The following is a 12,766-nucleotide window of genomic DNA, read 5'->3' on the forward strand; positions in this document are numbered from 1 at the left end:
TCTGCAGCCGGGAGGACGCGGCTGGGGCACGAAGGTAAGAGGCTCTGGGTCCCCGCCGGCGGCCGGCCCTGCGTGGCGCGCGAGGCTGGTACCTGCGGCCGGATCTCAGGGGAAGATGATGCTTTTTGCCCCCTCCTTTTCTTCGAGGGGCCTCTGCTCTCCGACCTCCTGCGGGTTTTGGTTGCAGTCTCTGTTGTGGGGCAGCCGGGGGAGAGGGGATGGAATATTCCACGGCCCCTAAACTCGAGGTGAGGTTTTAGAGTCTTCTGAGTTTTCCATTGCTGGTAGGATTCTTTTTTTTTTTTTAATTGGCTCGTTTGAGCGCTTCCTGCACGGACATACCATCCCTACCCTTGAAGTTTTAAAAAGCCTTTTATGATTCTGCCGGTGCATACTTGTATTTAGGCATCTGCAGTTGAGCCAGAAGGAAAAGTTGAGGACGTGCGGATGTGTGTCCCATGGTTGCTTTAAGATGAAGCGGTTTACAGTGGCACGCGTGCGTGTACGACGGTTCTGGGGAACTTAGAAAGGGAGACTTTATGCCTGCGAGGCGTTAGACAGCGAACCACGGTGGACCAGTGCGATGTGTAGGATTTTCAAGCGCCTTTTCTAGGACAACCGGTACGTCTGCAATATGCCAACTGCTTTTAGAGTCAGAGGTTGGAGGAATATTGGGTTGATGTGACCGGATCTCGGGCCCAGTTGAAACAGGACAGTTTAAGCCGTGTTTATGGAGAAGAAAAAAACCAAAAAGCCAAAGTATCCGACTTGTATAGGATGGTTTGTGTAAAAAGAAGACTGTGGAACAGGAAAGCCAGGGCATTTTTTATCCGGATTTATATACTTCTCGTTTTTTTAAGGGTGGGAGGAGATGACCTTAAAATAAATGATTACTCAAATCCCAAAAGGCGCTTAATGGAATAGAGCTAAATATTCTGAGTTAAATCTTGAATTTGAGAAATTCAATCTACAGATATTTTTTAAAAGGCTTTTTGTAAGCAAAAGTTTGTTTTCTGTACAGAGCTTTATTACTAACTCATAACAAAAGAGTGCAATCATTTTGTGGATCCCACCATTTTTTGTCAGAATAAATTTATGCTCCAGTTACCACAAAAGCCATTTTTATGTCTCTCTTTTTTTATGGCACACATATCTCTGTCACCATTTTTCACTGAAACATGTGTATGGTCCCACAATATCATGATCTTGAGTGGTTTATAAGAACAGAAACATGGTCTTTTTTTTGTATATGGGAATATTTGTAATTTAGCTAATCTGTTTCAGACATTTGGCAAGAGATTTGAAAACACAAGGAGCCATCACTCTTTTGTAGTTTTATTAATATTAATTGAGTAAAGTTTAAGTTTGAAAAATCACAGGTTCCTCCAAAGTAGCAATGGATGAGTTTGTGGCTTTCTTATTGCCTCTAACCTGCTTAGATTCTAGGCTGTGGGTATTGAATTGTTTAAACCTTGTGGTTTTTTTTCTTATCTTCTAATTGAATATCTTTAAAAATGTCCCTAATAATTTTGTTACTTTAAATTTGTGACACCCAATTTCTAATTTAGGCTAGTCATAAAACCAGCATTGATTGAACACACTTGCTAAAAATACTTTCTGGGTCAGATGTACTTAGGATGCAGCCTCAGGAAAATTCAGTTGAACTGTTCTGTGACCAATGTACATTTCATTATTATAGAAGTACTTTAAAAAAATTATAGACTCTCACAATTAGATTTCATCAGTTCAGGCATAGAAGCCTAACTTTAATATATAAAGTACTTCATGTGGGATAGTAATAAAGACTTTTTAAATGCTTTTTTTTTTTTAACTTATGTGACCCTTGTAGACTTCTTAAACTCTGATTTCGTATACTTGAAATATTTTAGTTTTGTCTGCTAAACGTAATCAATTTGTATCTTAGTGTGACAATACAGTGTGCAGTGTTATTTATTTAGTATTTGTTTATGACTTATTCTGAGTTCTTTAAGGGGGGCTGTCTGTGGTCATGTTTTTGAGCAAATTAGCTTTAAGGAACAAAGTAAGAATGCCAGATGATTTCAAGGAGACGCTGTTATTAATTGTTATTGAGAGGACTGCCTCCTACCCTCCCCCCTTCCCCACCCCCCAAATTTATATGGTCAGTTTTAAACAACAAGGAAGCTTTAAGAATATGGAGAAATCTTGTTTGGTGGATGTTTAAAGACAAATGTTTTAAAGCTGTCCTTTAATTGTTAGTTATTAGGAATGTAAAATTAGTGACCTCACTACAAATGGCAAGTCTGTGTGACTTAATGTGGCTAAGCATGAATTGTTGCTCCTAAATAAATTTTAGTATTGGCAGAAATTCACTGGTTCCAAACTGAGTTGAATTTTGTTGTTTTTCTGGGTAATAACGTGCATGTTATGAAGTAGTTTATGCTGTAGTCTAGATTTGTCAAATTAGTTTACTGCGTTAAGCTGTGAAGCCTTGAAGATTGGTTTAGCATTCTGGAAATCCTTTTTATTGTTTGCCAGAAAAGTACTGTAGGAGGAAGGTGTTATTTCTTCATTTAATATTCAGTTAGTAGCCCAGATGGTGAGAAGGAATATAGTGAAGTATGGTAGGATCTTCTCTAGTGGTGTGGAAGTGTGGTACCTAGGAGCAGTGCAATTTCTTTCTTTTCCTTTGCATGATCAGTCAGTACAATCATATTTAAAATAGGATGGGAAACGAGAGGGGAAAATTATTACATTCTCCTCCATTTCATTAGAGGCAGTTTCCCCCACGTTCATTCTTCATTTCATTATTCCCGAGCAGAAACGCTGGAAGAGAGGTGCAAATATTTGGTGGGAACAGAATGAAAATTAGGTACTGTGGATTACCTTGCCGGGAAGATATTAATTTGGCTGAGTTATCGTGCTTGTATGTTTTAACAAGGAGGTTTTATAGAGGAGTAGGAAGAGAAAAGGATCCAGAGGGATGTGTTTATTGTCTGTTATGTGCCAGACAATGTAAAGGGGCTTTTCATGTTATCCCACATAATCATCAAGTACACTATGTGAGGTAAGTATTATTAATCCCCTACTCCCCCTCCCCTCCCCCAAATGGGGGCCAAGGGAAATTAAATAACTTGTCTAGGATCCCACTGCTAGTAAGTAGAATTCAAGCTAGGTCTGTCTGACTCTGAAGCGTATTCATTAGATCATGCTGTCCAGTTAAACTTTCTGCAGTGGTGGCAGTACTCTTATTTGGCATTGTCAGATGTGGTAGCCGTTAACCGCGTGTGGCATGGAGCACTGGAAATGTGACTATTGTGCCTGACGACCTGAATTTTATTTTATTTTAATTTTTAAAATTTTATTTTAGTTTATTTTTTTAGGCTGCATTGGGTCTTCATTGCTGCACGTGGGCTTTCTCTAGTTGCATCGAGTGGGGGCTACTCTTCGTTGCGGTGCTCTGGCTTCTCATTGCGGTGGCTTCTCTTGTTGCAGAGCACAGACTCTAGGCATGCGGGCTTCAGTAGTTGCAGCACACGGGTTCAGTAGTTGCGGCACATGGGCCCTAGAGCGCGTGGGCTCAGTAGTTGCAAAGCGTGGGCTCTAGGGCGCATGGGCTTCAGTAGCTGTGGCGTGTGGGCTCAGGAGTGTGGCTTGCGGGCTCTAGAGCGCAGGCTCAGTAGTTGTGGCTTGCAGGCTCTAGAGCTCAGGCTTAGTAGTTGTGGTGCACGGCTTAGTTGCTCTGCGGTATGTGGGATCTTCCCGGACCAGGGCTCGAACTCATGTTCCCTGCATTGGCAGGCAGATTCTTAACCACTGCGCCACCAAGGAAGTCCCCGGACCTGAATTTTAAATTGTATTTAATTTTAATCAGTTTAAATTGAAGTAACCAGATGTTACTAGTAGCTATAATATTGGACAGCACAACTTTAGATCTTTAGATCTTGCTGCCTAGAAAATCTTAAGTTTTTTTTTTTTTCTTTCTTTCCAAGCTGCGCCATGCAGCTTGTGAGATATCAGTTCCCCTGCCAGGGATTGAACCCGTGCCCCCTGCAGTGGAAGGGCAGAGTACTAACCACTGGACCACCAGGGAATTCCCGATAATCTGAGTTTTGATATTGAATCTGCCGCTGGCTCATATATGACATTAGGCAAGTTACTTAGTTCATGAGCCTCAACTTAATCCCTTGTGAAAATGAAGAAGAGGTTATCACTGAAAGATTATCTCCAGCATCCCTTCGTACTCTGAAGTTCTATGATTCTTATTAAAATGTACAGTAGCGTTTAATATTTGCAAGCATTATATCTGAAGGTCCCCTTCTCCTTATACTCCTTATATAAAGACTTTTGTTTGTTTAGTCAGTTTCTCTTTTTGAAAAGTGTATGTATTGATATAAAGCACACATAAAGGATAATGGATTATTTTCCCCCCAATTGTTTGGCGAAAACATTGTGTAACCAAAGGCAGTACTTTACCTTGGAACAAAGTTTGAATCTTTAAAGATCTTATTTTCAGCATGCCACTTACCATTTGAGAATATATTACAGTTCCCTGTTGCTTATCAATTAATTCCAAACTTGTTTGCTTGTCCTTAAAAGTTTTCTACCAACTTCATCTCACTAACCCCATTCACCCTTAATCACTACTCTAAAAGATATTTTTGTTTCCTTCCAGGCCATTATCCTATTGTATTTTTTTTATAAAGTTGTATGGTAGAGATAACAATTTTGAATTTAATATATTGGAAACATTGTATTGTAGAGGAAGAGCAATGTAGGGAAAAGGTGACAGACTTGGGGTTGGAATCTGGTCTCAAAAACCTTGGACGAACTGTTTAACCTCTGTGCTTACTTTCTTGTCTATGAAATTAGGATAATAATACTTGCCCTTGAATTGTTGTGAGGATTAGGATAATATATATAAAGCATCCAGCATTATTCTTTATTTTTTCATTTTTAAAAAAAATATTTATTATTTGTTTTGGTTGTGCCCGGTCTTAGTTGTAGCACACAGGATCTTTGTTGCGGCATGCAGGCTTCTTAGTTGAGGCATGTGGGATTTAGTTCCCCGGCCAGAGATCGAACCTGGGCCCCCTGCGTTGGGAGCTCAGTCTTAACCACTGGACCACTAGGGAAGTCCCCCAGCATTATTCTTTAAATAGAAGAGATGATCAATAAATGGCAACTGGTATTATTTTCCCATCGTCATGAATATTTAAACAATTTCTTAGATATTCAGGTGATTTATCAATCAGGTGATTTAGTCATTTACCTCTTGTTAAATATTTTGGTTGTTCCTAAAGTTTCCACTGCTATGATCTGCAGTGAATACCTTTGTGCTTACAGCTTGTTTGTAGGTTTGTTTCCTCAGTCTAAAACTCTACGACTAGGATAATAGTTTGAATATTTCTGTGCCAAGTCTCTCACAGAACAGTGGGTATTCTTGTTTAGGAAAAGATGCTAGTTTTAGTATAAAATTATACTTCATTGTTTTAGTTAATGTATTTTGAAAATTTTGGTTTACTGGGGAATGATATAGTGAACATTGATTTGTGTGTTAATTAAACAGACATTTGAATGTCTGTTATAGGGATCACTGGTATACCGGTAAATAAGAAATGATTCTTGTCCTTGAGCTCAAATTCTAGGGTGGTAACATATGTCAACAAACAATTACAATTCAGAATGACAAGTGTAATAAGATCTGGGGAAAGGAGAAGTGGCATTTGAGCGATGTCTTGAAGGATGAGTTGGAATTGATCTCTGGGTACAGAGAACAGCAATTGCAAAAAGACAAGTATGAAAGGATGCATAGTGTGTTTAGAGAAATGGTCTGTCTATGAGATGCATGTGTCTGATTTTGTGTGTGAATACAAATACAGATTTGTGAATCCGTGTGCTTGTATATGTGTGTTGAATGTGGTGGAAGATAAAACCTTGTGAGGGTCCTTGTTTGGGCTGTGAGTGCAGTCGTATTAAGACCTTTAGAATAGAGCTTCCCAACTGGGGTGCCCTGAATGGTTTACCATTGTGCCAGAGAATAAGATATCTGTCAGTGTATGTGACCAGAGCATATTGGACCCACCCAGGGTGGTTTCTTTTGACCTAGAATAATCTCTTTGACTTGTCCTAGTGTGCTAAAAATTATTATTTTCTTTGGTGCCAAATTGGGAAAAGCATGGTTTTAGAGGCTCTTAGTTTTGAAGAGTTGATGGTACCCACTCACCCCCTGGCATTCTCAGTGTATATAATCAATAATAAAACCAATACCAAACCTGAGAATAAACATAAAGAAAGTCCAGTCAAAGTCCTCCACTTTTCTCCCTCTCCCCTCCCTGTCCCCTGCAGGAATTGCTTCACTGTTTTGCGTGTGTATCTGAGATACCCTTTTTGGTGCTCCTGCCTGTCTTTTTAGTGCCCTACGGTTGGGAAATCAGCGTTTACTTTGGGAGCAATTACAGGTATTTAAATGAGGGAAGATAACTCCTGACTTCTAGATGATGATGCAGAGATACAAGAATGGTGCCAAAATGATGTTAGAAGGAGCAGAGAAGAAACCAGTTAGGATGCTTCTGCAGCGGTCCAGGTGAGAGATGATAAGAGCCAGAAATGAGCACGTAGGCCTAGAACTGAAAACTGACTAGGCAGTTTCACGAGAACTGAGAGTCCATTTGGATGTAGTGAAAGAGGAAGGCTGATGATGATGCTAAGATTTCTTCTTTGGGCAACTGGAAAGGGAAGACCAAATAATTTTTATTGAGTACCCATAGTGAACCAGGCGTTTTGCTAGGCACCAAGGTTGTCATGAGTGCTCGTTGAATTTTAAAAATTAATTTATTTTGAAATAATTTCAAACATACAGAAAAGTTGCAAGAACAGCACAAAGAGCTCCTGAATCCCCTTCAACCAATTTCCTTTCCCTTGAACTATTCTTGCAACTTAAAAAATATTTTTTTATAAGGCTTTACTTTTTTATAGCACCTTTAGTTTCACAACAAGATTTAGGGGAAGGTACAGGGATTTCCCATGAGCCTCCCCCCACCCTCTCCTGTTTCCACACATGAACTTCAACCAGTTTTTAACACTGTACTACGTACATTGTGTGTATGTGGAAGATAAGCCCACATCTTGCTGTGCTTGGCTCTCTGTAGTGCGTGCAGTGAGGCCTTCCCTTTCAGATGCCCGAAGAAGGAAACTTGACATTGTCTTCAACCCTTTTCCTCTTCTGTTATTGGGTTCTCAAATTTCAGTGAAACTACCTAATTATCTTATTTCTGGTCTCTCATTTTCATCTCTACTTCTGTTTCAGAGGAATGCACCATTTCTCATCTAATTAGACTTTTCTGAACCATTTCAGAGCAAGTTGCAGACCTGATGCCTGTCATTCCTAAATAATCTAGTGTGCTTTTACCAAAACATGGGCAGTCTCTTACATAACCCCCAAATCAGGAAATCAGCATTGATACAACACTACCTTCAAAACCCCAGATGCCTACAGCTCAGTATCAAAAAAAACCAAAACCAAAAACCAACCCAATCAAAAAATGGGCAGAAGACCTAAATAGACATTTCTCCAAAGAAGACGTACAGGTGGCCAAAAGGCACATGAAAAGATGCTCAAAATTGCTAATTATTAGAGAAATGCAAATCGAAACTTCAATGAATATTACCTCACACCAGTCAGAATGGCCATCATCAGAAAGTCTACAAATAATAAATGCTGGAGAGGGTGTGGAACATTCCCACTCTTGGTGGGAATGTACATTGGTGCAGCCACTCTGGAGAACAGTATGGAGGTTCCTTAAAAAACTAAAGAGCTACCATAAGATCCAGCAATCCCACTTCTGGGTGTATATCCAGAGAAAACCATAATTCGAAAAGATACATGCACCCCAGTGTTCATTGCAGCACTGTTTACAATAGCCAAGACATGGAAACAACCTAAGTGTCCATCAACTGATGAATGGATAAAGAAAATGTGGTATATATATATATATATATATATATATATATACACACAATGGAATATTACTCAGCCATAAAAAAGAAGGAAATAATGCCATTTGTAGCAAGATGGATAGACCTAGAGATTATCATAATAAGTGAAGTAAGCTAGACAGAGAAAGACAAATATCATATGATATCACTTACATGTGGTTAGGGTTACCAAAGGGGAAAGTGGGGCAGGGGGAGGAATCAGGAGTTTGGGGATTAACAGATACACACTACTGTGTATAAAATAGGTAACCAACAAGGACCTACTGTACAGCACAGGGAACTATACTCAATATTATGTAATAACCTGTGAGGGAAAAGAATCTGAAAAAGAATATATAGGGACTTCCCTGGTGGTCCAGTGGTTAAGAATCTGCCTTCCAGTGCAGGGGACGTGAATTCGATCCCTGGTTGGGGAAGGAAGATCCCACATGCGGTGGGGCAACTAAGCCCGCGGGCCACAACTACAGAGCCCATGTGCTGAGGAGCCTGCACGCCACAACTAGAGGGCCTACACACCGCAACTAGAGAGAAGCCTGTGCACCACAACTAGAGAGAAGCCCACGCACAGCAACGAAAGATCCCATGTGCCACAACTAAGACCCGACACAGCCGTAAATAAAGTAAATAAATATTTTTTTAAAAAGTATATATATACACACACATATATAATTGAATCGCTGTGTTGTACACCTGAAACTTACATAATATTGTAAATCAACTGTACCTCGATAAAAAAATTTAAAAACAACCCAGAGGCCATTCAGAGTTTTCCAACTCTCCCGGTAGTGTCTTCCTTTCCCTTTTGGTCCAAGATCCAGTTCAGGATCACACCTTGTGTTTAATTGTCATGTCACTTTAGTTTGGAACAGTTCCTTGATATTTCTCTGTCTTTTATGGCCTTGACTTTTCTTGTTCTGTGAGATGTCCCTTAACTTCGGTCCACTCAGTAGTTGCTCATGTGTGGACTGAATGCGTTGTTGCCAAGAATACCATAGGAATGGTGTGCTCTTCGTAGTGTATCACTGGGAGGCATACGGTGTTGTCCCACCACTGGCGATGTTTAACCTTGAGCACCTTACTGAGTTCATTTCTGCTGGGTTTCTTTATCATACAGTCATCATTTTCCTCTTGTAATTGGTAACTCTTTTGTGGGAAGATTTCCAAGATTTTGTTAATGTTCTATTCCTCATCAGACCTCTGCCCACTGGCTGTCGGTCCACTGATGCCTCCCGCCTGGATCAACCACTGCTATGAAGGTTGCCACCTGCATTTATTCATTGATTTTTTACTGAAAAGTTTTCTTTCTTTCATGTATTCGTTCATTCATTTATTGATGTAAATAAGGGAATTTATTTCTTTATTTACATCAGTATATACCCATGGATTCCTGTTCCTATTCAGTGGGTTTTATTAGTTATTATAATTTTATATTTTATTTTGATGCTTAAATTGTCCTAGATTTGGCTAGTAGGAGCCCCTTCAAGATGGCTCCCATCTTTTTGACACATCCCCATCCTTTGAGTATTTCCTTACTTTCTGGCACATCAAGATGTTCCAGACTCATTTTGTACTTTTCCTGTCCCAGCTCTGGAATCATCCATTGGAATCCTGATTTCTTTTAGTGGAGGTGGTATTTAGAAATCAAGGTTTGGATGCTCAATGTTCTCATTTCTGCTGGGGTGTCCTTACATTTAGGGCAGACAGAGCTAGGAAATATGTGTATATGTGTACACATCTGAATCTCTTTCTTCATATCACTGTGTGTATATTTTAAAAGTTCACACTGATGCATCCATTTCCAGTCTAACACTCCAGGTTTCTTTCTGTCTTTCTAGTCTTCCCATCTCTATATTTCTACGTACCATCTAAAGCAGTGAGATTCGGCTCCCATTGTCCTCAGTACATTTACTTACTTGCTCAGTCCCCTTGTAACTGCTAGTCTCCCTGCCCCAAGCTAGTTGTCTCCTGCCTGCCACCTCGAGGCCCATGCGTGGGGTCCTCAGGGCATGCTGTCAGTTCTGTGCTAGGAAGGGAAGGGAACTTCTCATTTAACCTTTTTATTTCCTTCATTTAATCCAAACAAAAATTTGTCAGAAAGGTGTTATCCCCAGTTTTAAAGGATAACAAAGCTGAAATTCAGAAAGGTGTGTGACTTTGGACGTATTACCAGTAAATAGCAGAACAGATATTTTGAATTCAGATGTGCATGACGTTGAAGCATCTTTTTTTCCCCCTGTACTGACTGCATAGCCTCCAGCTTCCTGAAAATAGTTGGGAATTCAGAGTGTCAGAATTTAGGGTTGTATAGATGGTAGTTGAAGCGGTGGATGTGACTGTTACTGCTTATGAATTGTGTGTAAAGTTAGGAAGAGGGCCACTGGCAGGGCCCCCACCAGCATCATTTAAAGAATAAGGGCTCAGAAGAGAGGAGAGTCCAGTTGTGTTGGGGGAAGGTGATGGAGGAAGGAGTTACAGGAAGGTGTCAGATGCTGCGGAGAGATGAGAACAAAAGTGCTTTGAATTTGACTGATGGAAAGTTATGACCTTAGCTAGTTGGTTTTCAGGTGTGTTCAGGCAGGCCACCTTTATCAGAATCAAATGAGCTACTGAATAAAAAATACCCATTCCGCAAGTTTCATCTCAGACTGTATAGATTTTTTGAAAGGGTGAGTGAGGAATGCGGAGGTGATCACACAGGAAATCTGCCTTAATGCTACTGCTGCTACAGTTATTCTGAGGTTTAGTAAAGTTTGAGATTCACTGTAGCAGAAGAGTTACAGTAGGGGGTGTGATAAGAAAGTACATAGAGGAAACTAGACATGGTGAACGTAGACTAGATAACGCTAAGAAATTTGGTCATAAGGGGAAGAAGGAAGATCTCTTAGGTCATGGAGGAATAGGGAACAGAATCAAGAAAACTGTTTTTTTTGGCCACGCCTCGCGGCTTGCGGGATCTTAGTTCCCCAACCAGATATTGAACCCAGGCCCCTGCAGTGAAAGCGCCAAGTCCTAACCACTGGACCGCCAGGGAATTCCCGAAAAAATATCTTTTTTTTTAAGATTACATATACCTTAACATTTTGGGGGGATTAAGAGAAAGAAACTGTAGTGATTATTTGAAAGATGGGTAAGAGAAACTGTGTAGCAACACCTCATATCAAAGAAATGCCCTGAATGAACTTCAGTAGGCATCTGGGCTAGCTCCCTGCCCCCATTTCAAATGATTACCATCTTATGGTGAGTTTCAGAGTTATTGAGGAGTCATTGTTAATCTTGTTTTATTATTAATTTAATGTATATATTGCCTTTTTGTGAGACAGTTGTTAAGTATGGCTACTTCATTCAAATTTCAAAATACTATAAAAAAGCATATATTGAAACTTCTTAGTGCTACTCTGTCTCTGTCTGTCCCTCCCTTCCCTGCTCTCTATAGGTAACCACTTTTGTTTTAGTGTATTTTACCAGTATTTATGCTAAAAGAAACAAAATATAAATTATTGTTTCCCCCTACCTTTCTATGTAGAAGGTAGCATACTATATTAATGTTTTATTTAGTAATTCTTTCATTTAAAATATACCTTGGAGATCCTTTGACTTCCATATACAGAGAACTCCCCACTTTTTTCCTTCTTTTTTTATGTAAATATAGTGACATACTCTGTTGTGTCGGTATACTATTAGGCTAACTGATCCTAATTATTTAAACTTTTACTCTGCTTTAGTTTTTTATGCCCTTTTTACTTGTGTAACTCCCTCACTTTCACAACTTCTGTATGAACTAGTGCTCGCATGAGACATTTTTCATGAATGACCTGCCTTACTTTCTTTACCTGAAGTCCTCTAATGCCTAGTTGGATAAGCCTTTCCGACTTTGTGGCCAAGGAAAAGACTTCCTGATTTCAGTAGCTCAGATGAAAAACTCAGTAGCTTCTCTTTTTATAAGAAAAAGAGAAAAGGACAAAACTAATATTCATTGAACTGTACTGGATGTTTTAATGTATGAGATTGCATTTAGTTCTCCCACCAACCCTGTGGAGTAGGTAGTGTTATCCCCTTTTTATAGATGAAGAAGCTGAGGCTCAAAAATCTGAGTTGTCTAGACCTTCACAGCTAGCAAATATCAGATTTAGGTTTTGAAAGTAGGTTAATTTGAGTCCAGAATCTGTGTCTTTTCTGCTGCTGTCCTATTTTCTGTCTCCTACTTTTGAATTCCTGAACTCCAGTCTTACAGCTGGAGTGCCTTTCATCAAGAACCGTGAAAAGAGACATGTTTCCCTACTGTGTGTCTCTGACTGCTGGGATGCCACCTGCTTGTCTGCCCTCTACAGCTAAGGCCCTGCTGGCCTGGGGCACTGCCTTGCCTGCGACTATAAGCTGTGGATATCATTTTCTCATTGCCTGTCCCAATAGCCTCTCATCAGCACTGTTGAGTTTCCCTTTCTACCCTCATTTACCTTGTTGTAGCCCTGTCACCACTTGGTAGTATGCAGCTTGGGCACAACTTATGAAATTGTGAGGGATGATTTTTTTAAAAGGTCATCGTGTCTTGTCTGGACTTTTGCAGTAGTCTCCTTAAAGTGTATTCTGCCATTGGTTTTGCCCTTTTTTTAACCCTCCTCTATACTATAGCCAGAGTGATCTGACATGCACATCTGATCACTTTATGCCCCTATTCAGAATTTTTTTATTGCCTTTCCATCTGTGTGTAAGATAAAATCTAAACTCATGGTCAGCCCCTATCTACCTCTCCAAACCTCACTCCTGGTATTATCTGGTATGCACAGTGCCT

The 12,766-nt window shown here is 39.9% G+C and overlaps 1 protein-coding gene across 2 annotated transcripts in view; it reads left to right on the forward strand.

Annotated features, from left to right (window-relative positions):
* The first annotated feature begins 18 nt into the window (after positions 1 to 18).
* PTPN4 (protein tyrosine phosphatase non-receptor type 4) overlaps positions 19 to 12,766 on the forward strand; it is a 176,639-nt gene continuing 163,891 nt past the window's right edge. For both annotated transcript variants that reach the window (XM_024759163.1, XM_024759164.1), the window contains exon 1: positions 19 to 34. The gene's annotated coding sequence lies outside the window, so the exon portion shown is untranslated. The remainder of the gene's footprint in view (positions 35 to 12,766) is intronic.

This window comes from Neophocaena asiaeorientalis, unplaced genomic scaffold, assembly GCF_003031525.2.
Source record: "Neophocaena asiaeorientalis asiaeorientalis breed wild unplaced genomic scaffold, Neophocaena_asiaeorientalis_V1.1 scaffold593, whole genome shotgun sequence".
Lineage (NCBI taxonomy): Eukaryota > Metazoa > Chordata > Mammalia > Artiodactyla > Phocoenidae > Neophocaena > Neophocaena asiaeorientalis.